General features: G+C 48.8%; 1 protein-coding gene across 1 annotated transcript in view; it reads right to left on the minus strand.

Moving 5' to 3' along the window:
• SYCP1 (synaptonemal complex protein 1) overlaps positions 1-24046 on the minus strand; it is a 5090281-nt gene that overhangs the window by 3370586 nt on the left and 1695649 nt on the right. The window lies entirely within an intron of this gene.

The following is a 24046-nucleotide window of genomic DNA, read 5'->3' on the forward strand; positions in this document are numbered from 1 at the left end:
CACCCCCTCTCACACACCCTCACACACCCTCACACCCCTTCACCCTCACACACTCACACACCCTCACTCACCCTCACACCCCCTCACCCCCCTCTCCCCCCCTCACTCACACTCACCCCCTCACTCACACTCACACACCCTCACTCACCCTCAAACCCCCTCACTCCCTCACCCTCACACCCCCTCAACCACAGCATCACTCAGCGCAACAACAGCATCACTCAGCGCAACCACAGCATCACTCCGCACCACTACAGCATCACTGGTTCAAATATGTTCTTTCAATGTTTCAAGCTGTTTTAAAGCTTTCAAACTTTATTACAAATCACAAAAAAGATGTTAATATTTCACTTATGTTCTTGGATTTTCGTCACAATAAAAAAACACTGAACATAATCTTCACAAAACTTATTTACAAAAGTTTAAGCTATTGACATTACAAATTAAATAAATTATTTAAGTATTAATTATTTAAAAAAATTAAAAGCCATTGTTATTTGTAATATCAATACATCTAAGTCACGTAAATACAAAACATGTTGCATTACAAATGCTATAGGTGTCACATTTGCGAAAGTTATAACTATTGGTATAGTAAATGACAAAGCTATTAATTTAGCTATTTTAAAAAACAACACATAAATAAAAAAAATGTCATTTATAAGACCAATAGCTCAAACTTTCCTAATGCGAGACCTATTGCATTTCCAATGCTTGTTTATTATTACTTTCTGCCGCATCTCGTCGCAAAACACTGGTGAGGAAAAACGTGTTTTAACTGGAATAGTTGACATTTGCATTATGTTTGCTTTCTGAAATAATAATTAACTGTGGTAAATGCAATCCACAGCTGCCGTGCTTCAGGTTTCAGCACGGCACCCCATGCATAACTTTATTTTTCTTTCCTCAGCAAAATGCCATGCTTCCAGTTGCCTTTGATCAGTAAGGTAGCACTGAACACGGTGCCCGCCTCACGGAGATTTGGTCACAGATAACTCCGTTTGTGGGGGGAAATGCTTTGATTAGGTCTCGGAAATGCTTTCAATTAGTTTTATAAAATGCATGTTTGTAGAATGCTTTTTGTGTTTATGGCCACAGCATTTAATCTTTATCCGTTGTGGGCTACATCTGATCCCAGCCCATTGATTACTTCCATTATTACGTGGTATATTCTGCCTTTGGTTGCTGGAATATACCCAAGCACGGCAGCCGCACGCATAACTTTCCTTTATTTTCTTCTGCAAAATGCCATGCTTCCAGTCCTAGGTGCCTTCGATCAGGGTGGTAGCTGTGAGCATGACACCTGCCGAAATGCTTGGATTGGCTCTATACCATGCAGCTGCATAGAATGCTTTTTGTGTTTTTGGCCATAGCATTGACTCTTTATCCGGTGTGGAATCCATCTGATCCCAGGCCATTCATTACCGCCATGATTTTGTGGTACACTCTGCCTCTGGCTCTGGTTGCTGGATTATACCTGTTAACATGCTCAGAGTTTTTTTTCTTCCTTTTTCCAGAGTTTTAATTATCACAAACTTGACCTGAATGTATCAGAGCGATTTACATAAGCACTAATTGCATTACAGACGGATACATTCAGCTTGCTCAACCAGTCAACTTCTAGTGCACTTGTCTATATTGAATGAGTGTAGACATAGGAGGTTCTGGGGCAGAATTACAGTAATTGCGCAAGACTTGCTCCTTCTCTGAAACCATGCAGACTTAAAGGCTTATCTGTGTAGTTTGCACGGATTCACCAACATTAGTTAACATTTGCTGTAATATTAACAGGCTTCTATTTTTTAAAGCTAATTCCAACAATTTTTGTTGCCGGATAAATCTTACACCCTTTCTTGGATGGATAGACGCAGCACTGCTCACCAACACTGCAACTCCGCTGTCACATGTTACAACTCCGCTTGGCCTGTTATTTGCTTGAAAACTGATTTTAAAAAGTTTAAACTGAGCTTGTCTTGAGTTGTCTCTATTGAATGCTGTGGGCGTTAATGCTTGCATAACATCTCATGTCATACTTTCATTTATTTTCCTGGAAGGCTGTAGCTTTTAACCAGAAACAGCCCCTTTTGTCATAAAAAAAATAATTCACGCTTAAGTAATAATTTAAAGTACAATACCACAGTACATTCTACAGATATTAATCTGCTAACAAAGCAAGCATGCTTAGTTGTAAATTGTCATCTATGGCCTAGTGTGACACATACTTTCAATATGAATTTTAAGTGTTATCAAACATTTATGCTCTAAACATTGATGACTCTGACTTTTTCCAGGATCTCTACTCCCGATTGAACAGCTTTGAGGAGGACCATTTAATAATAGGTGTTGAACTGAACATGCCACAGTGCTTCAGGTTGGGCTCCTCTAGTACACAAGCATCAGACAAACCCTGGAATAGGGTGGTGTTTCGGCATAACATTGACACCTACGCATTGCATGACCCATGGTGGACCCATCACCCCACCAACCCTGGCTTCACGTTTTATTCAGCTCCACATTCAGTTTGGTCGAGACTAGTCTACAGGCACGTGTCGGCTGCCGCTCCCATGTGGGTGTGAGATCACATTTCTCCCACAACCACTTTCGGACCACAACCCGTACTTTTGAAATTCCAGATCCCGCAAGGATGCAGCCTTGAGCTCAGTTGGCACTACCACGGTGAAGCGCTCTGGGACCAGGTGTTCCATAGCGAGCTGCAGAGCTCCATTCTGGAATACTTTGCGCTTAACTCTAACCGTGTCCACACAGACCACCCTGTGGGAGGCATTAATGCATTTGTCCGGGAAGTGTGCATTTCCAAACATGTGGGCACCCTCTGGGAAATCCGCACACAGCTGGGCTGAGTGGAGGTGAAAATAAGGGACCTGTTGCTCAAAGCAACAGCTGACGGTGACTCTCGGTTGCATGAACAGGTGGAACTGCTGGCCGAATACCGCGATCTAGCTGAGACAGAAATCGCCCAAATGGGTAAACATTCTCAGGCACGTTGCTACGGCGAGGGTGAGATGCCGGGCCGCATCCTTGTTTGCAAGCTTCGCCCCAATAGGTCGTAAAAGTATGTAGCCGAGCTTCGAACGGAGGACGGTGGAACTGTTATAGGAGGTGAGCGCATCATGGATAGATTTCAAACCTATTATCAGGACCTGTACATGAGTAGTATTACTCATGACCCAGATTCAATCTCTTCATATCTTGCTGACATTACAAGGTTATGGCTCCCGGAAGATCAGAGCCAATTCCTGTGCGAACCACTAACCCTGGAGGAAGTGACACAAGCCATTGATGTCTTAGATGGGTCCAAAGCCCCCGGTTTTGTGGTGTAACAGTGTCCTTTTATAAACTTTTAGGCAACAACTTGCCCCGCACCTCCTAGCATTATATACCGAGGCCATATCAACTGGCACCTTACCACCTAAACTACGGGAGGCAGTCCTGACACTACTGTTGAAACTTGGTAAAGATCCCAGCGATTGTCCATCCTATAGACCACTGTAACTACTAATCCTAGGGACGCCCAGCTTGTGAGGGAATTAAGATCTAAATATAAATCAGCGCTACGCACTAGATCTGAGGCCCTAGTGATTACTCATTGGGAAACCCTCACACGCACGGCCTCATTAAAAGATACGACAGGTTTCTGGAGAGAAGTCAAGTCCCTCAGATCCTTTGGATCTAACATCCAACCAATCAATTGTAACATAACTGGCGGGGTGTGGGCAGAACACTTTACTAAAATCTATGCTATATCAGCCACTTCCCTAGATACTGTCTCCCTATTTAGTACAGCAGAACAACTGAACTTTTCATTAACTGAGGTCGAGGATGCTATATTTGAGAGTGCTAGCAATAAAGCTCCCGGCCCGGATGGCCTCTCTATCGATCAGATTAAATCTGAAATTAATTTCTGGGCCCCTTTATTATGTAACCTATTTAACAACCTGACTGACAGCTCCATTCCCGAATCTTGGTCGAACAGCGTCATCGTACCGATTTTTAAAAAAGGTGACAGGGCGGACCCTGCATGTTACCGTCCGATCTCACTCATCGACAATACATTAAAGGTCCTTGGAAGAGTAATATTTAAAAGGATAAGGGATTGGGCTGAGGACAACAATGTTTTACACTACAGTCTATTGGGATTCAGAAGCCATGTGGGCACTGTTGAACAATGTCTTAATTTGAATTTGATCATGGCCAAATATACAATTGTTAAAAAGTCCCCGCTTTATTTAGGTTTTATGGATTTGAGTTCCGCTTTTGACTTTGTTAATCGTTCTAGGTTGTGGTCACTTTTGCTTGATTATGGTTTGGATGAATCACTGGTATATTTTCTTTCGTATTTACACAGAGATTTAAAGGCAAGAGTACGTATTAACAATGATGGTGAATTATTTGAGGATATTTTAATTAGCAGAGGAGTTAGACAGGGCTGCGTACTCGACCCACTGCTTTTTATTCTATATATTAATGGGTTGAGCCGCACCTTGAGCAAGACTACTAAAGACGTACCAATTATAAATGGTTCCCCCATTACTACCCTACTGTATGCGGATGACCCAGTATTAATGGGGCGTACCCCGAATGCCTTACGCACTTTAATTGCTGGGTTTGTTGATTTTATGTCCGATCTGGGTCTAAATACTAATTTAAAAAAATCTTTTATCATGAACTGTGGACCAAAAAAATATAATATTACCTCAATTAAGTCAGGCGATAATATATTAAAATGCACTAGCACTTTCCCTTACTTAGGGTTACTATTCTCTAATTCAGGCTCATGGCAGCCACATGCTGCCTATGCGAGGAATAAAATTGGTAAATCAATAAATTCAATCTTATCCCTCCGACAACCCAAACTGGCCGACGTCATTACCCCCCTGCTCAATATTTACCGTACCCAATGTCATCCTACAGGGACATATGGAGCAGAAGTGTGGGGATATTGTAATATTACGTCTCTCCAAACGGAAGAAAATAGATTCTGTAGAAAGGTGCTGGGGGGAGGTCCCTGTGCTCCCACATTTATCTGTCATAGCGAATTAAGGTTGCCATATATTGTTGATTTTATCAGATCAAGGCCCGCGCTTTTCTGGATAAAAATATGGTCACATCCAGCAGCATCCTTAACACGCAGCATAATATCTGATTGTTTATTACATGAAAGATCGCATCATATACCATGGCTAAACGCTGTTAAGAATAGTCTGTTGAGTGTGGGTCATGGCTCCTTGTACAGTTCCCCTAATACCATTGTCCCTAATCATAAGAACACTGTTAAACGGGCATTGCTTGATCTATACAAGGAGGAACGAATGAGATCCGAATTTGTAAAACCCGCTGTTATTAAATATCTGCCAGTAATCGAATCAGGCAATGATAACTTAAATAAGCCCTGCAGATATTTGACAATCCCAAAAGGAAGATGGAACCGGAGCCTTTTATTCAGGTTCCGGGATGGTAGCATTGTCAACTTGCTAAGCTTCCCACTTGGCTATAATAAAAACTTAGAAGAGCTGGACTGCCCCTGCTCTGCAGGTGGAAAACAAAGTTTGCTGCATTATTTCTTTTTCTGTGGCCATTACAATTTATATACTCGTCATTATTTAATGCCGATTTTCCGCAAATACAACCAAAGGGATTTTAATCTGGCATTGAGGCTCCTACAAATGTTGTCAACTGATGAGATTATCTACACTGTAAGTTGTTTTATAAAAGTCTGTGTAAGATCAAGGGCAAGTATGGAACAAGCATAATGGACAATGGTATTGTACTTGAACGCACATTGCACTTTATCACTTTATCACTTTGATACAACTTGCATTAAGAATTATTTTTATGCGTGTTTGGAACTATATGATTATTTCAGGTGAACGCACATTGCACTTTACCATTCTAATACAATTTGCACAATGAAATAACTATATGTGTGTCTGGATCTGTACGATCACTTTTAGGAGTATATAAATTGAAAGTCGTGGTAAAAATTATACAATTGGATTAATGTTTCACATTATATGTATCTTGCTCTTCACAATATTTATGCTGCTTAAAACCCTATTGGAAATTTGGTTTTTAACTTTTATACAGGTTTTTTATGTATTTTAATGTGTTTCATTCTGTATGTACTTTTATGGATGTATCAAATTCCGAATAAAGATCATTTGAATTGAATTGAATTGAATACTAAACCTAGATAATAATATTCTGACAAAAGTATTAGCGACCCGGCTGGTGTTGCTAATGGAGCACATTATTTCCCCAGCCCTTAATCTCAGAACCGTTTTTGCAGTGCTTAATAGCATCCCCCCCTCCATCCCTGCTGCAGAAGCTCAGTTGGATGCGGAAAAGGTCTCTGATTCTCTTGAATGGCCTTTCCTCCGGGCTGTTCTGGGTAAACTTGGTATACCCCTTCATAGCGTTAATTATGCTCCTATACACCAACCCACTAGACCGGATACGGGTGAATGGTGCCCTGTCCCTCCTGTTATTCATCATAGCAATGGACAAGCATCGCAGGTGGTAACCCCAAAGGGCTGTGGACCGAAGCCGACACAGATCTGACTACGGATCCAAAGGGTCTCACTGACGCTGACGGAGACCCCACTGGTGTGAATTCAGTGGAGGCTCCTTTGGCCTCCTTGGGGCTGACACGTGCGCCAGAGATAGACGAGAATCCAAAGATGGTATGAAGAGAGTAAAAGTATTCTCTCATCTGGTCCAGAGTTGCCCCAGGGAATACTAATGTTATGTGTCCGGGTTATGCCCATGTAGCAAAGCTGCAATTTTTTTTACACTGTCCTCTTTCTGCACAATAACATTTTACTGTGACTTCTTTGACATATTTGCATGTGTGAAAATGTTGGATAAGTTTCTCTGAAACTGCTTTGCTTACACATCTGGCTTTGCGCAACATTATTACGATGCCTCGAACACTGAGTACAAGGCCTTTGTGCAAATGTTGTTCTATTTTCATCCACAGGGATAATGGGGCTATTTGCATACCCATAACAACACTAATCTGCATATACATTGTAGGAAGGTGGATATCTGACTATGGTTACCACCAACTTTTTGCCTGGTGTTTTGCTGGTTTTTCGACTTAGTTGACCTGGGACCCTGCTATTCAGGACCCCAGGACCACTGCTCTCTCTGTAAAATGGATTCCATGTACCTTAGGTACATATCTAATTGGATACTGGGCCACCTTATCAGTCCCTGTACAGTGTACTATAGGTACCCAGGGCATAGGTGTACCCAGGGCCTACCTGGGGCTGCAGCATGTACTATGCCACCCCTGGCTGGCCACCCAAATCTGACAAAACTGGCTGCACGACAGCTGGGGCAAGGTGGTGTAAACACCCTTTGCTTTAGATATAGTATTCCTATATCTAACCCTAAAATGGACACATATATTCCTATCAGTCACTCCTATGGCAGGCCTTAACAATCCTGAAGGCAGAGTGCTTGGAATTATGTGAGATGGTGCTCTGGCATGAGCTGAGCCCGTTTGCAGCTTGCGGAACCAAGTCCTAATAGCTGTTCCATGATAACGCATACCATATACTCTTTTTTTTTTTTTTTTTAATTTTTGAAAACCTTTATTGATACCAGAACACACAGCTATTCAGCCTGACATCCCGGAGGCAAGGCAGCAAGAATAAAGGAGAAAAATAGTGTCAAACAATTGAGACATAATCATCGAAGGTTAATTTTATATGATATAAATACAACAACAGGCGCCCGCGGGCGCAAAAGTGGCATTGTGTAGAATGTGACGCTGGGTGTCAGGGATGGGTAGGGAGTGAGGCAGGGAAACACGTATCAAGGATACATTTTAGAATGGGAAAGAGGCGGGAGGGGGAAGGTATCAGGAGAATATAATACACTAGAGCTCAGTTGGCGTCACAGGTTAGGGAGAAGCATTATCATGTTGACTGATTGGCTCAGGCGGTAAGCACACATCCCCCCTATATTCATTCCATGCTCCCCAAATTTTAGTCCAGTTTCGAGGTCTCCCTCTGGCCACATAGACTGTCTTCTCCCTAAACATGCACCAGTCCATGTTGGCCTTCCACTGTATCAGTAGGGGGGCCTCGGCCGCACCCCATCTCTGGGCTATGTCCCTCTTAGCTACCATGTTCCCAAGGGTAACCCACCTAGTCTGTGCAACGTTGTGGTCGGAAGGCTCCCATACGTTCAAGAGGCATCGACGGGCTTCCGCATGGGCAGTCACGCCAGTAACCTCCTCCATAACGCGGTGTACCCTTCTCCAGTAGGAGGCGATCACCGGGCAGTCCCAGAGGATGTGTAGAAAAGTGGCAGGAGCTCCACAGCCCCTGCGACAGAGACCGTCAGGCGAGAAGCCCATGCGCATCAATCGGGGCCCTGTCATATACACCCGGTGCAAGACCTTAAACTGCACGAGGCGAAGACGGGAAGAAATGGCAACCTCCTTAGGAGAGGAAACCGCGCTCTGCCAATCCTCGTCGTCCAATTCAAGGCCATCGGTTACCCACTGGTCTCTCAAACTAAGGAGGAGGTCCGTGCGTGCATTGATCAACTTCTTATATGAGAGTGAGATTGCGCTGTCCGGCATATGCCCATCTAGGATCCTGTCTTCCAGTGGGGAACTTTCGGGAATGACGCCGTCCGGCGGAGAGGCCGAAAGCAGCGCATGTCGCAGCTGAGCGTAGCGAAAAAACTCCGTCGCGCCCAGCTGGTACTCAGCTTGTAACTGGGGGAAGGTCTTTATCAAGCCCTTGGAGAGCATGTCATCAACCCTGCTGATGCCGATAAGGTCCCACCTATCAAATCCCTTGGTGTGCCATAGTCTACCCAGGATGTCGGAATCAAAGAGGGGAGTGAACCTAGTGAGTCTGCCCTGCCACCCTTGTGCCTTAGTAACCGCTCGCCAGGTGCGGACAGCCGTGCGGGTGGGGCCCGTGAATTTTCGGTCAAAAGACTTGGAGTATAGGGCCCGATAGTAATTACCATCGCCCATCAGCCACCTATCCATGGCATAGCCGGGGCTCACCACTGGGCCATAGAAGCCATGGTTTAGGGCAGCTAGCTGCGAAGACTAGTAGTAACGGCGCACGTCTGGGAGGGCGATGCCCCCGTCGTACCAGGGGAGCGTGAGTTTGTGAAAGGCAACGCAGGGGCGACCCTCCCAGAGGAGGGTACGGAGAAGGCCCTCGAGATCACGAAAGTAGCGGGCTGGGACAGGGTCTTGAGCGTTTTGGAGTGCGTACAGGAACCTGGGCAGGGCCATCATCTTGAAAAGAGCGGCACGGCCAAGGAGGGAAAGTGGCAGATTACGCCAGCTGTCCACGTCACGCCGCAACCGCTGAAGGGGAGGAAGCAGGTTGTTGTCATGCCTTAACTTGGGATTACCAGAAATGTAAATGCCCAGATATTTGAAACCGCGTGTGGCAATCTGAATACCGCAGCCTCTAGGGAGACGCGGAGTATCCCCCTTGAGGACATATAGGGAGGACTTGGCCCAGTTAATAATCAGGCCAGAGTACCGTCCAAAAAGTCTGATGACATCACAGGCCACGATAAGGGATCTGCAGGGGGAAGTCAGGTAAAGTAGTATATCGTCAGCGTACAGGGAGACCCTGTCTTCAAATCCAGGGGCCCATGTAATGCCTCTCAAGTCAGGATGCGAACGCAATAATGCTGCAAGTGGTTCGAGGGCTAAGGCAAACAAGAGGGGGGACAGGGGGCAACCCTGTCTGGTACCTCGACGTAGGGGAAATGGCGCCGAGAGGCGACCATTGACCGTGACATTGGCCATCGGGTCCGCATACAAGAGCTTCACCCAGCTCACAAAGACAGGCCCAAACCCGAGTTTGGTCAGCACTGCCCACAGGTACGGCCATTCGAGCGAGTCGAAGGCCATAGTGGCATCCAGGGACGCCAGAACAGCCGGCTCTTCGAGGGTGTGGTCCCTGGCCATGACCCCATGGAGGCGGCGCAAGTTAAGGGCAGTGTTTCGGTGAGGGATGAATCCAGACTGGTCGGGGTGCACGAGATCGCCAATGACTCCAATCAAGCGATTAGCCAGCAACTTGGCGAGGACCTTGGGCTCCACGTTAAGGAGGGAAATAGGACGGTATGAGCGACAGACATCCCGTGGTTTACCCTCCTTGTGGATGACCACGATGGTAGCTAGTCGTTGGTCCAGGGGGAGAGAGCCTCTCTCAAAGGACTCCAAGAACATTCTACGGAGATGCGGGGAGACCGCGTCCGAACGGATTTTGTACAATTCCACCGGTATACCGTTAGGCCCGGAGGCCTTTCCGGTCCTTAGTGAACGGATCGCAAGGTCAATCTCTTCAGCAGTGATGTCCCTATCCAAGTCCTCTCTCTCCTCCTCAGAAAGGCTGGGCAGGTCAATATCGGAGAGGAAGGCCGACGAGTCCGCCTCCGAAAAGTCAGAGGCAGACTCATAGACCCCCTGAAAGTAGCCAGCGAATGAATCAACAATGGCGCTAGGGTCCGTAAGGACCACACCGTCGTCTCCGACGAGCTCGGGCACCACACGGCTGGCCATCTCCCTTCTGTCAAGCCAAGCCAACAACTTCCCGGCCTTATCGCCCACATCATAAATACGGCCTCGCTGTTCCTTGGCCAGGACAAGAGCGGCATTAGTGGCCAGGGCGTGGTACTCCACTTGTTTCAGCGAGAGAGTATGGAGGACAGAGGGGTCCGGCTCGGGTCCCAATTGGGCCTCGAGGCGCAGCACTTCCTGCTCGATAGTCAGCATGTCAGAGTCTCTAATTCGACGGGTCTCAGCGATGAGCGCCTGGGCCTCGCCACGGAGCACCGTCTTAAAGGCTTCCCAGAGTGTAACGGCCGACCTCACCGAGCCCACGTTCTCGGAGAAGTAAAGATCAATAGCTTTGGCCAGGAGGGAGCGGGTCTTGAAATCACGGAAATACCATGGATTGATCACTGCCGGGCGGTCCGACAGAGTCACTCCAAAGTCAAAGGAGACCCATAACGGGGAGTGATCGGAAATGCCCAGCGCAAGAAAGCGGGCCTCGGAAACGGCAAGTGCGTCCGAAGCCAATGTGAGAACATAGTCGATGCGCGAAAGACTCCCGTGTGCACCCGATAGGAAGGAAAATTGGCGGAGCGTGGGATGCAAAAGTCGCCACCCGTCCACCAGCCCAGTAGACTCAAGGAAGGACGGCAGCCACATCTGCGGGCCACGTAAGTCGCGGGGCGGTTGGCGATCAAGCAGACCGGAGCAAACTGAATTAAAGTCACCCCCCACTATCAAACGACCAGCCGGCATAGACAAGATGGCACCACCAAGGTCTTGAAAAGTACTAGACTGGAGCCCTGGGGGGACGTACACAGAAAACAACGTGAGGGAACGCCCTTCCCATCTACCCGCTACGGCGGCGTACCGCCCCCTATCATCAATCAAAGTGGTCTCTATCTCCAGGGGAAGGGACGCGCGCACGAGTATGCCCGCCCCCCGGGAGCCGGAAGAGAACCCCGAATGTGCCACCATTTTATAACCCTTGCGATTCAGAGCTTTACAAGCGTTACCCACCAAGTGTGTCTCCTGAAGAAGGACAATATCTGGCATATGCCGTTTAATCAGTTGTATCACCACCCCTCTCTTGATGCGATCACCCAACCCGTTAACATTCCAACTGAGAATTCTTAACATCCTACCCCTCATCCCTCCACTGCCCGCCCGAACCCAAAAGCCCACAAACACCCGCATCAGAAACAGTTCAGGAGCACCAATGTCCCATTGCCACATTAGAGAAAGAAAAAAGAAGACAACACAAACCATAATTGTGCCCAACAAACCCCCCACCCTGCACCCCTGCATTAGACTAAAAAGCCCCCCCAACCAGCAGTGTGCCTGTCGCCCCATTAACTACTCTACAAAAGACCCAGAGGAGTGAGGAATCCCCGTGAAATCGTCCCGCCACCCACCATGTAAATAAAGGAGAGAATAGTAAGCACCAAAAAACACCAGTCCGGCGGTCATTCGAGGCAGGGGTAGCCTCAGCTCCCAGTTCATTCTTGCCGCTCCGCTCCGTCCGAGGCGCCTCCAACATCATCTTCTTGCTCATCACGCGCTGGCGAAACAGTGTCCAGCCATTCGCTGACGTTTTCAGGATAGTCAAAAAAGAAGGCACGTCCCTTGTGTTCCACACGGAGCTTCGCAGGGAACTGCATGGAGTACTTGATACCCATGTCTCTGAGGCGTCTCTTCACCCCCGCGTAGCTCAGCCGCTGACGTTGTACCAGCCTGGTGAAGTCCGGGTAGAAGTGCACCTCCGCATTCTGGTAGTGAAGTGGTCCGTGCGATCTGGATGGATCGCATCTCGGTCTCTGAAATTGAGGAGGCGCGCCACAATCGGTCGCGGCGACACTCCCGTTTTAGGTGGTCCCCCTGGCACACGGTGGGCACGTTCCACTGAGAAAAAATTACTCAGTCCAGAGGGCGCCAAATGAGTCTTAACCAAGTCCTCCACAAACAGGTCCGCTGCGCCATTCTCGGACCCTTCCGGTACCCCTACTATACGGACGTTCTGCCGCCTGGCTCGCCCCTCAAAGTCCTCCAGCCGCTTTGAGAAAAGATCAGTAGTCGATCGCAGGTTACGGACCTCAGTTTGCAGTTCAGAGACATCCGAGGTCAGACTGGCGGTCTTGATGTCGAGAGTTTTCACACGCTCATTGGTCTTGCCCAAGTCGGCCCTGATGAGGGTAATGTCAATAGCCATGGAGTCCACTTTATGGGACAGAGTCTCGTGCTGCTGCTGTACGTCGGCACGGAGGCTAGTGATGGCACCCATGATGTCCATGAGGGTAGGATCCGACCCGTCCGGCGGGCTAGTCGATGGGGGTCCTTTAGAGACGGCCCCAGATGTAGGTGGCGATTTGAGGTTTACATACCGCTCCATGCGGTTGTTCTGTGTTTGCGATTTGCCCCGACCACCTTTATTCGATGCCCTGTCCGGATCACCTCTGCCCGCCATGATGGGTACGTGAGAACAAAGGCAAGGCGGCAGCAGGTCTGGGTCCACAGCCGAGAGGCAGACGGATCAAGAAGTCTCGATCAGGCCGACGAGGGCCAGGCAAGAGCGCAGTGTCTTCACCAAGGAGGCGGCAGGCGGGCACCGCACAGTTCGACCAGGCGAAGTGACGAAGTGACGAAGTCCGGAGGGACAATGGCACCGTCACGGAGCGGAGTTCAGCTCGACGTAACTTTGCTTAGGAGCCACCGATTTGGAAGCCGATTGCAGTCCCCGCCTCAGTAGACCTTCAGCATTACAGTTCCACTAACGTGGGTCAGGATTTCAGGCAGGATAGTTGCGGTGGATTGGACGGTCCACGGAGCTCCGAGCTTACGCGGCCATCTTGGTCGCCCGCGAAGCTCCTCCCCCCATACCATATACTCTTAAGTGCATTATAATCCTCACGGTTATTTGCTACCTTTGGTATCGCTTTATCAAAACATGTCGAGTAAGATGTCATACGAATTGGAATACTAACCCCTCGCCAATTCTAGCGACGGGGTTAGCATTCCACCCTTCTAGAGGGACACGACATGTATGTAACTGTGAACCCCGGTTAAAGTTAACTCGAGCCTCAGCATCACAAAATGGATGCTGCCACCACAGACACAAGTCCGACCTCCTGATGCTGGGAGTCCTTCCAGCAAGGAGAGCTCGGACAAAGGGTTTCCTGTCAGGGGCTGTGCTAGCACCATTCCAGACAGGGTTTTGTGTATCCCAGGTAGGCAGGGCCGAGAGGAAGGTGACTGCAAGTGGCACCCCGGTGCTCACTGTGCATATGCCGGCTCAAACCAGTTCCAGGGGCACCCCAGCCCCTGAGCTGGGGAAAGTCCGGACAAAGGGAGAGGGGTGTAACCACCCCCCTCCTGGTCCCACCCATGGGCAGGACCTAGTCGCGTGCCAGCCCCTTTTCTTAGGATAAAGGTAGGAGCGGGCCCCCTTCCCAAATTAGATAATCTTGAATGTTGAAGGACTTTCCACGAAAGGAACTCTTGCCATTCTCTGAAGACTCTCCCTTGTGGCTAAGGAGTAGCCACCCTGCACCCGCAGGCACCACCTAAGCATCGCGGCTTGCTGCACGTCCATCCTCCGGATCAAGACCGACCAGCTCGACGAGACCCGGATTCCCCGCCATCTCTGACCTCTACCTGCATCATCAGCCCAGCTGAGATTTGTGGGTGTGACAAGACCTGAGGGACCGGCCATCTTCAAAGCCTGCACGACGCTTAACCAGCACGACCTCCGAGGGATCCTCGAGTGAATGCACTGGGGTTTGAGAAGCCCCAACCCAGAGCAGCTCCAGCACCGAAGTCCAGCCCCCCCAGCATCCACGAGATCTGAGTGGGGCCCTTCTGCTCTTCTGCGGCTTGCCACGTTGTCCGGTCACTTGCCCGTTGGCCAGTGACCCTCCTGACGGCGTACCAAGACGTTTTCACCACTGGTCTGGTTGCTCCAGACTGGCTCTTGCTCCCTTCCAAGAGAGGAGCACCCCAGACCCTCCTGGTCCACTCCAGACGCCATCTTGACTCCACCGCGTGGGCTTGCCTCTGCCAAGGCTTGTTGCTCCAATCCTGGTTCCAGCAGCGCCGACAGCAGATACCCTCGTGGGACAGCTCGCACCTCCAGCCTGGTCGCCGACAACGCCTCCTAGCCCATGTGACTGCAGAGTCCAGCGTCGCCCACTCACCTGGTCGAGGCGACTTCATCCGGTGCCATCCTGGTGCTCACACAATCACTGGCTAGTGATTAAGAACTGAGTCCCCTCTGCTTTCAGGTCGTCTCCATCACCGATCCAGGCTTGGATCACTCCGAACATCTTCACTGGTCGCCTGCCAGCAACTTCTTCTTTCAGGCTCCATAGACTACAACGAGGATTCCCGACGTCTTTTGAACCCTATGCAGCCGTAGCCCCTGGGCTAGGTAACCCGAGCATTTCGGTGCTCCAACGCAGGTTCACTATCTAAGTTTCCAGATCCTTTTTCGTTTTAAGTCCACCTAGTCGGATTCGTCCGAAAACAGTGACTTTAGAAATACTAGCCTCCATAGCCTTTGTCCCGCATCCCGCGTGAGAGTGCTCACTCTGCACCCGATCTCCCTAGGCCTCCTGCTCCTAACCTTAGGGTTCAGTATTGTAGCCCTAGCGATCCCGAAGCCTCTGGATCTTGTTACTTACCTGCTAGTATTTCGCATTCCACTTTTGGTGTATATGGTTTTTCGTGCCCCTCGGGCATTTGTGTAAATTGTGCAACTTGAAGTATTTTCGTAAGAGTTTTGTATTGTGCTTAGCTCCCTGACTCATAAAGAGATCAGGGTAGACTTGTTATAAATAAATATCCTTTATTTTTCATAACAACTTGTGTGGTGTCCTTTCACTTGGTGTTCAAGGGGTATATGTGACGGTAAAACAGCTGGCTTAACACGCCCTCTAGAGTTTAGCCTGAAGACTGCTTTTGTCCACGCTACTAGGATAGCTGGTCTATAAGGTTGACTTACAACCAATCATCAATAAGGGTCGTTTGGTATGATACACAGTGATCACTAGAATAGTGAGCACTATATATCAGGCCAACTTCTCACATTGGTGTGCAGCGGTTGGGATTTGAGCTTGCTGTTGTTTTACCTCACACGTATCCGAAGAATATCATTTGAAAGATCACATAAGTACCAAGGTACATATAACTTAGCTTAGAATATTCTGTGTTCTACTGAACCAGCTGTTGTAGTGTGACAGGGCTTAGCACACCCTGACTACAACTCTTATCAAGGGATCAGTAGGCAAACAAATAGTGTAGGTAAGTGCACCACTTACACCTCACTAGAAAAGCATGTCTACCACAGGAGGGAACACAGAGGGCCCCCTTGTGGTTGATGACCTTCCACAGGTCACTTCCAGATATGCAGCTCTTAGCTTCCAGGAGATGAGACAACTGTGTAACTCCAGGAAACTAAAACAGGGTTCTAACCCTACCACTCCTTTTCTGATAGGTCTCTTAGAGACTTATGATGCCAGGAGGGCTTCTAACACAGGCCCCCCTAATCCAGATGGGAGCATGCCCCCCCTAGAGGGAACCCTTGGGGACCCTGACCTCAACCTCAATGGAACAGAAAGTGAGGAGGAGGAAGAAGAACAGGAGTTGTCAGGGGATGAGGCAGACAAAGGTCAGGTAGTAGTCAGAAGGCTCACCAGGACCAACTTAAGCATACATGAAAATGGAATTGGGGGACCCCCAGGCCCACTTTCAGGCAGGCTTAACATTGGGAGTAGACGAGTTAGGTCTCATTCCAGAGGCTCTAACAGATGGATTAGTTACTTACCTGTAATCCTAGTTCTCTTCCAGGGGTATCCTCATCAAAGTCATAAGCATTAGAATATTCCCGCCCATGCGCGGGACCCCGGAAACAATATATTATATGTGCCCCACATATACATATACATATATATATAAATATATATATATAAAATTAAGCAATTGCAGCCAAATAAAACAGTAGAGCTGGAATATGCTGTGAAGAATTTCCACCATACACGTGTATTAGCATTAGAAACATGAGAAACAACACCAATGCTTGTTTAGAAACTGTTTTAATGCTTAGAAAGCAGTAGAAATTCTTATAAAACACTGTAAGCATATACAGCTCCCAGGCTGCATTGCAAATACCCAGTCTAAAAAGACTGAAAAGCTAACTGTAGCTGCATGTACCAAAACTGACGCTGTGCCTTTAAGGCACCTCTGCCCCTAGCTTCCCATCATGCCTCAGGGGTTACAGTTAGGTCAGTTGTTCTTTTCGGAGACTGAAAACCAAACCATGGTAATAACAGGTTAAAACATCTCCTATTTAATAAACAAAGTCCTTTGCCCGGGGAGGCGGGAGGGTTGCTTATGACTTTGATGAGGATACCCCTGGAAGAGAACTAGGATTACAGGTAAATAACTAATCCTTCTCTTCCAGGGGATCCTCATCAATAGTCATAAGCATTAGAATAGAGTAGCGAGCCTCACCTCATCCCTGCGGGCAAAGGAATCAACAGATAACATTCATAGTCGTAGGCCCAAAAACAGGCCATATTCTACCCAAATAGGTTTCTCAAGGAGGCTTGACCTACTTGAGAATCCGTTCTGGAATCAGACTCTAGGCAATAATGCCTTGTAAAGGTATGGACTGATTTCCAAGTCGCAGCCTTGCATATTTCTGACATAGGAATGTCATGTAAAAATGCTATTGTGGCTGCCTTCCCTCTAGTGGAATGAGCTTTGGGTGATTGTAACAGGGGTTTGCCAGCCAGCTGGTATGCTAGTTTGATACATGAGACAATCCATCTGGAGATGGATCTTTTGGCTGCTGCAAACCCGGTCCTCATTGAACCATAATTGACAAAGAGTTGGTCTGTCTTTCTGGTGCCCTTCGTTCTTTCCAGGTAAAACTTTAGCACCCGTTTAAGATCCAACGAGTGCAACGACCTCTCAGCTGGGGTCGATGGGTTAGGAAAGAACGAAGGAAGGGTAATCGTTTGGTTTATATGAAAATCCGATACCACTTTTGGAAGGAAAGATGGGTGAGCCCTCATTACCACTCTGTTGTGGTGAAACACAGTGTAAGGTTCCTTGGTGCAGAGTGCTTGAATCTCGCTAACCCTGCGCGCAGAGGTTATTGCCACCAAGCAGGCCGCCTTCCACGTGAGATGCTGCAAGGAGGCCTTGTGTATAGGCTCAAACGGTGTAGACATCAGCCTGGAGAGAACCAGGTTCAACTCCCAGGGAGGAGAAGGATTTCTTACAGGGGGATAGACCTTCTTCAATCCCTGAAGGAAATCCTTAACCACTGGGACCTGAAAAAACGATGTTTGTGTAGGTGATTTTCTGTACGCTACTATGGCAGATAGGTGAACCCTAATAGAAGCGTATTTCAACCCTGATGTCGCTAAGTAAAGGAGGTATGGGAGGACTACCTCTTCTTGTCCTTTGGTGGGATCAAAGCCATGGTCCTTACACCAAATGAAAAAATCTTTTCCACTTGAACGCATAAGACGCCCTTGTGGAAGGTCTCTTTGCCTCTCTTAAAATATTCATACATTCTGGAGGCAGATTTAAGTGTCCGTATTGCAAGACCTCAGGAGCCATGCAGTCAGGTTCAGCGACGGGAGGTTGGGATGCAGGATCCTCCCGTTCATTTTGCTCAACAGGTCTGGCCTGCACGGCAGGCGTCTGTGTGGACACAGCGACAGATGTAACAGGTCTGGATACCACCATTGTCGCGGCCAATCCGGAGCAATTAGGATCATGTCCATGCTCGATCTGATGAGCTTGGCCACCACCTTCGGAATCAGTGCCAGAGGAGGAAACGCATAGGCGAACATTCCTGTCCACTCCAGCAGGAGAGCGTTCCCTTGTGTCCCTGGCCGGTGGAACCTGGACGCGAAGGCGTGGCATTTGGCGTTTTCGTCGTCCGCGAATAAATCTATGTCTGGACGACCCCAGCAACGGAAGAGTTCTTCGACTACTTCGTCGTTTAGCACCCAGTCTGGCTGATCTTCGAAGTGCCTGCTGAGTGCGTCCGCTTTTGTGTTTAGCTCGCCTGGAAGGTGTACTGCCACCACCGACAGTCCCCGAGCCAGAAGCCAGTGCCAGATTGTCTGGGCCTCCTGAGACAGAGGGCGAGATCGAGTTCCTCCCTGCTTGTTCAGATAGAACATAGTTGTAGTGTTGTCCGTCTGAACCAGGATTTTGTCCGTTGTGATTGCTGGAAGGAACGCTTTGAGCGCCAGATGAACTGCTCGAAGTTCCAGCATGTTGATGTGGTATGTCTGAAGGTTGGTCGACCAGCGACCCTGAATCTGAAGATGACCCATGTGAGCACCCCAACCTTCCAGAGATGCGTCCGTTACCACAGACAGCGAAGGAAGAGGTTGCTGAAAAGGGACTCCCTGCAAGACATTCCGAGGGCGAGTCCACCACTGTATTGAGGTCAGTGCTGCTTGAGATAGGATGATTCGATCCTCCCAATCTCCAGTCGCTTGGTCCCACTGATCTTCCACAGACTCTTGTAGAGGTCGCATCCTCAACCTGGCGTTTGGAATTAGGAAGATGCAGGACGCCATGGAGCCCAGTAGAGACGCTACTTCTCGCACCTTTGGACGAGGAAACTGAAGTAACTCTCTGCATTTCTGCCCCATGGAAGATAGTCTCTCCTGCGAAGGAAACGCTCTTCCTAGATTTGTGTCTAGAACTGCTCCCAGATAGTGGATAGTTTGTGTGGGATGCAGGACCGACTTTTCTGTGTTCACGTGGAGACCAAGCCTGTGTAGTTGTTGAAGACACAGATGACAGTCTCTGGTGGCTTGACGAGGGGACGGACTCTTCAGGAGCCAGTCGTCTAGGTATGGGTACACAAAAAGACCTTTTTTGTGCAAACATGCCGCTACCACTGCCATGCACTTGGTGAACACCCTTGGTGCGGATTTTAGTCCGAAGGGAAGCACTTTGTACTGGTAATGCTTGTTTCCTACCAGAAACCTTAAGTACTTCCGATGACCTGGTGTTATAGGAATGTGGAAGTACGCGTCCTGTAAATCCACCGAACACATCCAATCTCCAATTTGTAGATGAGGACATATCTGATGAAGTGCCAGCATGCGAAACTTCTCTTTGACTACCACCTTGTTGAGGGTTCGAAGATCCAAAATCGGTCTGAACTTGTCCTCTTGGTCTCTTTTGGGGACTAGAAAATACCTTGAGTACACTCCTCTCCCCCTTTGGGATGGGGGTACCTCTTCGATTGCGTTTTTCTTTAAGAGGACGCTCACCTCCCTTTTGAGGAGGTTTAGATGGTACGAGCGAGTCTTTTTTGGAGGAATCGGTTGTGGTCTCTTCCGGAAACGTAGCGCATATCCATTGCACAGTATATTCAGCACCCACTGATCTTTTGTGATGCTGACCCACTCTGCCAGGTGTTGCGAAGCACTTCCTCCCACTGGAGTGGGTAACGGCGCAAGAGGAAGCCACTGCTCAGGCCTTGCCTCCTCTAGGCGTGGTAGAGGACTGATGATGTCCGCCTCTGCCTCTGCCCGATTTTCCTCCTCTGTATTGCGCCTTCCCTTGTGGCTTGTTTTGAGACCATTGAGGGGTTTGAACCCTCTGTTGGCCTCCCCGGTTCTTGTTGGTCTTGAAGCGTCGCTTGAACGGCTCTTTCTTTTTCTCCAGACCAACAGCCTTCACTGTGTCCAATTCTGTTTTCATGCGGGTCATTTCCTGATCGGCATGCTCCCCGAAGAGTGAAGATCCTGAGAAGGGCAGATTGAGGATGCGCTGCTGGGCATCTGGTTTGAGACCAGTTAAACGCAACCAAGAAGATCTCCTCGCACATACCCCATGTGAGTAGGCATGTCCTGCTAGAAGGGCGTTATCTGCAGATGAACTAATCATTTGGTTCGCTACCAAACAGCCCTCCGTCACTGTTTCCTCAAAGTCCTTCTGGTCCTCCTTGGGCAATTTCTCTTTGAATCGTTCCATGGAGTCCCATAGAGCTCTATCGTACCTGCCGAGAAGTGCTGATGCACTAGAGACTTTCAGGGATGAAGCTGCTGTGCTGCACACCCTGCGTCCCCAAGAATCTTGAGTCTTGCTGTCTTTGTCAGGAGGAACTGAAGAAGAAGGAGCGACCGTGTGATTCTTCTTAGCTGAGGCCACTATAACTGAGTCAGCCGCAGGCTCTCCCTTCACAAAGATAGGATCCGAGTCGGCCGGCCTATATTTCTTTTGGATACGTGCCGGTACCGCCCTGATCGTTGCTGGCGTGAGGAAAACCTCTTTGATTGGGTCCATTATCCCTGGAACCAATGGGAGCAGAGGCCGTGTATGTGATTTGTGACGAAGGGTCTCAAAAATCACAGTAGTGGACACTTCTGGAACAGCCATCTCTATATTAAGTTTGTGAGCACCCCTTTGTAAGACGTCCAGATACGTGTTCACGTCGTCAAGCGGGGAAGCTCTGGAGCGAGGGCTGTCTGCCAGCGTTGGAGAGTAATCCCCTTTAGAAGATCTAGATGAAGATGAAGAGGAGGATGATGGAGTTCTCCTCCTCCTGTGGTGAGATTTCTCCTTCCTCACAGGTGATCTTCTAGGTCGTTCTTCCCTTCGAGGAGAACGTTCCCTCTGATGCTCCCTTCGTGGAGATCTCGATCTCTCAGTCCGTACCTCCCTTCTCGGTGTTCGAGATCTGGGTTGCTCCCTCCTTGGTGATCGGGAGACCCTCGGGGTATGTGACCTGTCCGCTCTCCTCTCTCGTGAGCGTGATCGGTGACTGGTAGGATTCTGTCTGTATGCCTCTTCTGCCAGCTGCTGAAGAGGGGACCTTTGTTCTGGACTCAAGTACTTTCGTAGTCTCTCCGTCGCTCCAGAATCCTTCCAATTACTCAATGGACCATACCATCTCGGCGAGAGTCTTGCCTGTGTGATATACCGCCGTTGGGGTGTCTTTTGCACCGGACTCCTACTCCTAGAAGAGGACCTCGATGAACTAGAGGTACTTAAGGAGGAATGGTGAGAAGAAGATTGCGTCACTAGGACCGTCGAAGGCACTGAAGGAGATCTCCATCTCACCGGTGTTGGGGGACGTCTCAAAAGTCTTTCCCTCGACGTCGGACGCCTCTGCGGCGTCGACGGAGTGATAACTTTCGACGGTGAACGCCTCGACGCTGACCCGTGGTCTCTCGACGTCGATCGGCGATGTCGAGCCGATGACGGAGTCTTCTCCCTCGACGTCGAACGGCGTAGTCCTGCCTTCGACGGAGGTCTCGACGTCGAACGGCGTTGCCCTGCCGTCGACGGAGGTCTCGACGTCGACCGACGTTGGTTTGTCGGCGACGGAGATGGCAATCGACGGTGTCCTGTCGTCGACGATGCCCTCGACGTCGACCTGGCATGTGGCGACGGCGGAGGATCGGACATCCTCGACGTCGAGCGCCGACGCGCCGTCGACGATGATCCCTTCCTCGACGACGATCGTCCGAGGGGGCTCTTGTTCCTCGACGCCGAGCGCCCCCGTGGAGACGTCGGCGGAGGTGTCACACTCTTCGAAGCCTGTCGACATTGAGACGACGGCAAGTGTGATCTGTCTCTCGACGCCGACCGTCGCCTGGTTGACGGCGGCGGAGTTGACTTATGTCTTGACGCCGATCTTCTCGTCGACGGCGATCTCGTGGCTTCTCTCGACGCCGATCGTCGCCTAGTTGACGACGGCGGAGCTTTCTTCGACGTCGGTGAACTTCTTTTCGACGACGATTTCCTCATCGACGCCGGTCCCGACGTCGACGGAGCTTTTTCTCTCGAACTGTCCATCAGATGCTGTTTTTTCAGCGCCGAGCCCGGTGCTGAGGTTGATGGACGCTCTGACTTGCCTTTGGAGGGAGTTCTAGGTCTCTTTGAACTCTTCCTCTCTGTAGATCTTCCCCTCATGGATCTCTGGGCCAGACCATAGAGCCTGTTCCTCTCTCTGTCTTTAAGTGTTCTGTCAGACAGATTTTTACAATGAGAACAGTCTTTAGGATCATGATCCTCTGGCAAGCATAAAATACAGACCTCATGAGAGTCCGTTTTTGCCTTCTTGTGGCCACAAGAAGGGCAATCATCAAATAATGAGGGCATCCTGACAGGAAAACCTCACAAAAAATCGACTGCAAAGCAGTTATTTACTTGACCCTGATGTTAAAAGTCAAAGTAAATCAAAAAATTGTTCTTTTGAAGATTTTCTGACTGAAAAAGGCAGAAAAGTGTGGAGCTGTGTATCCAGGGTCCTTCCTGAAGGAGCCGGAAAGAACAACTGACCTAACTGTAACCCCTGAGGCATGATGGGAAGCTAGGGGCAGAGGTGCCTTAAAGGCACAGCGTCAGTTTTGGTACATGCAGCTACAGTTAGCTTTTCAGTCTTTTTAGACTGGGTATTTGCAATGCAGCCTGGGAGCTGTATATGCTTACAGTGTGTTATAAGAATTTCTACTGCTTTCTAAGCATTAAAACAGTTTCTATACAAGCATTGGTGTTGTTTCTCATGTTTCTAATGCTAATACACGTGTATGGTGGAAATTCTTCACAGCATATTCCAGCTCTACTGTTTTATTTGGCTGCAATTGCTTAATTTTATATATATATATATTTATATATATATGTATATGTATATGTGGGGCACATATAATATATTGTTTCCGGGGTCCCGCGCATGGGCGGGAATATTCTAATGCTTATGACTATTGATGAGGATCCCCTGGAAGAGAACTATTCATACCAATGGCTCTCAGGCCTCTTCTCACAGAGGGATTACATCCCCTCAGAGAAGAGAGCATGAAGCTAAGATGAGGGAAGTCAATCTGAGGATTGAAAGGGAAGAACTTGCCCTTGCCAAGGAAAGACTTGCCTTTGCTAGAGAGCAGAAATTGAGTGGGGCAGACCCCACTGGTGGCAGCATTATCCCTAGAGACAGGAGTTTTGATACTAGACACCTGAGTAAAATAGTGCCCATCTTTAAACAAGGGGATGACATCCACAAATGGATGACTGCTTTGGAGAGGGCCTGCACTGTCCAGTGCATCCCCCAGAGTCAGTGGGCAGCTATTTTGTGGCTCTCCTTTGAAGGCAAAGGTAGAGATAAGCTCCTCACTACTAGAGCTGAGGATGCTAACAATTACCAAGTCCTGAAGAATACACTGATTGATGGGTTTGGCCTAACAACTGAGCAGTACAGGTTGCTGTTCAGAGACACCCAGAAAATTCAGTCTCAGGATTGGGCTGACTTTGTTGATTGTGCCACTAAGGCTCTAGAAGGCTGGCTACTGGGTAGTAAAGTTACTGACTTCACAGGATTGTATAATCATATTATGAGAGAGCAAGTCTTAAATAATTGTCAGAACCAGTTATTACACCAGCACCTGGTAGACTCTGATCTGACCTCTCCACAAGAATTGGGTAAGAGGGCAGACAAATAGG

This window comes from Lissotriton vulgaris, chromosome 5 (genome assembly GCF_964263255.1).
Source record: "Lissotriton vulgaris chromosome 5, aLisVul1.2, whole genome shotgun sequence".
NCBI lineage: Eukaryota > Metazoa > Chordata > Amphibia > Caudata > Salamandridae > Lissotriton > Lissotriton vulgaris.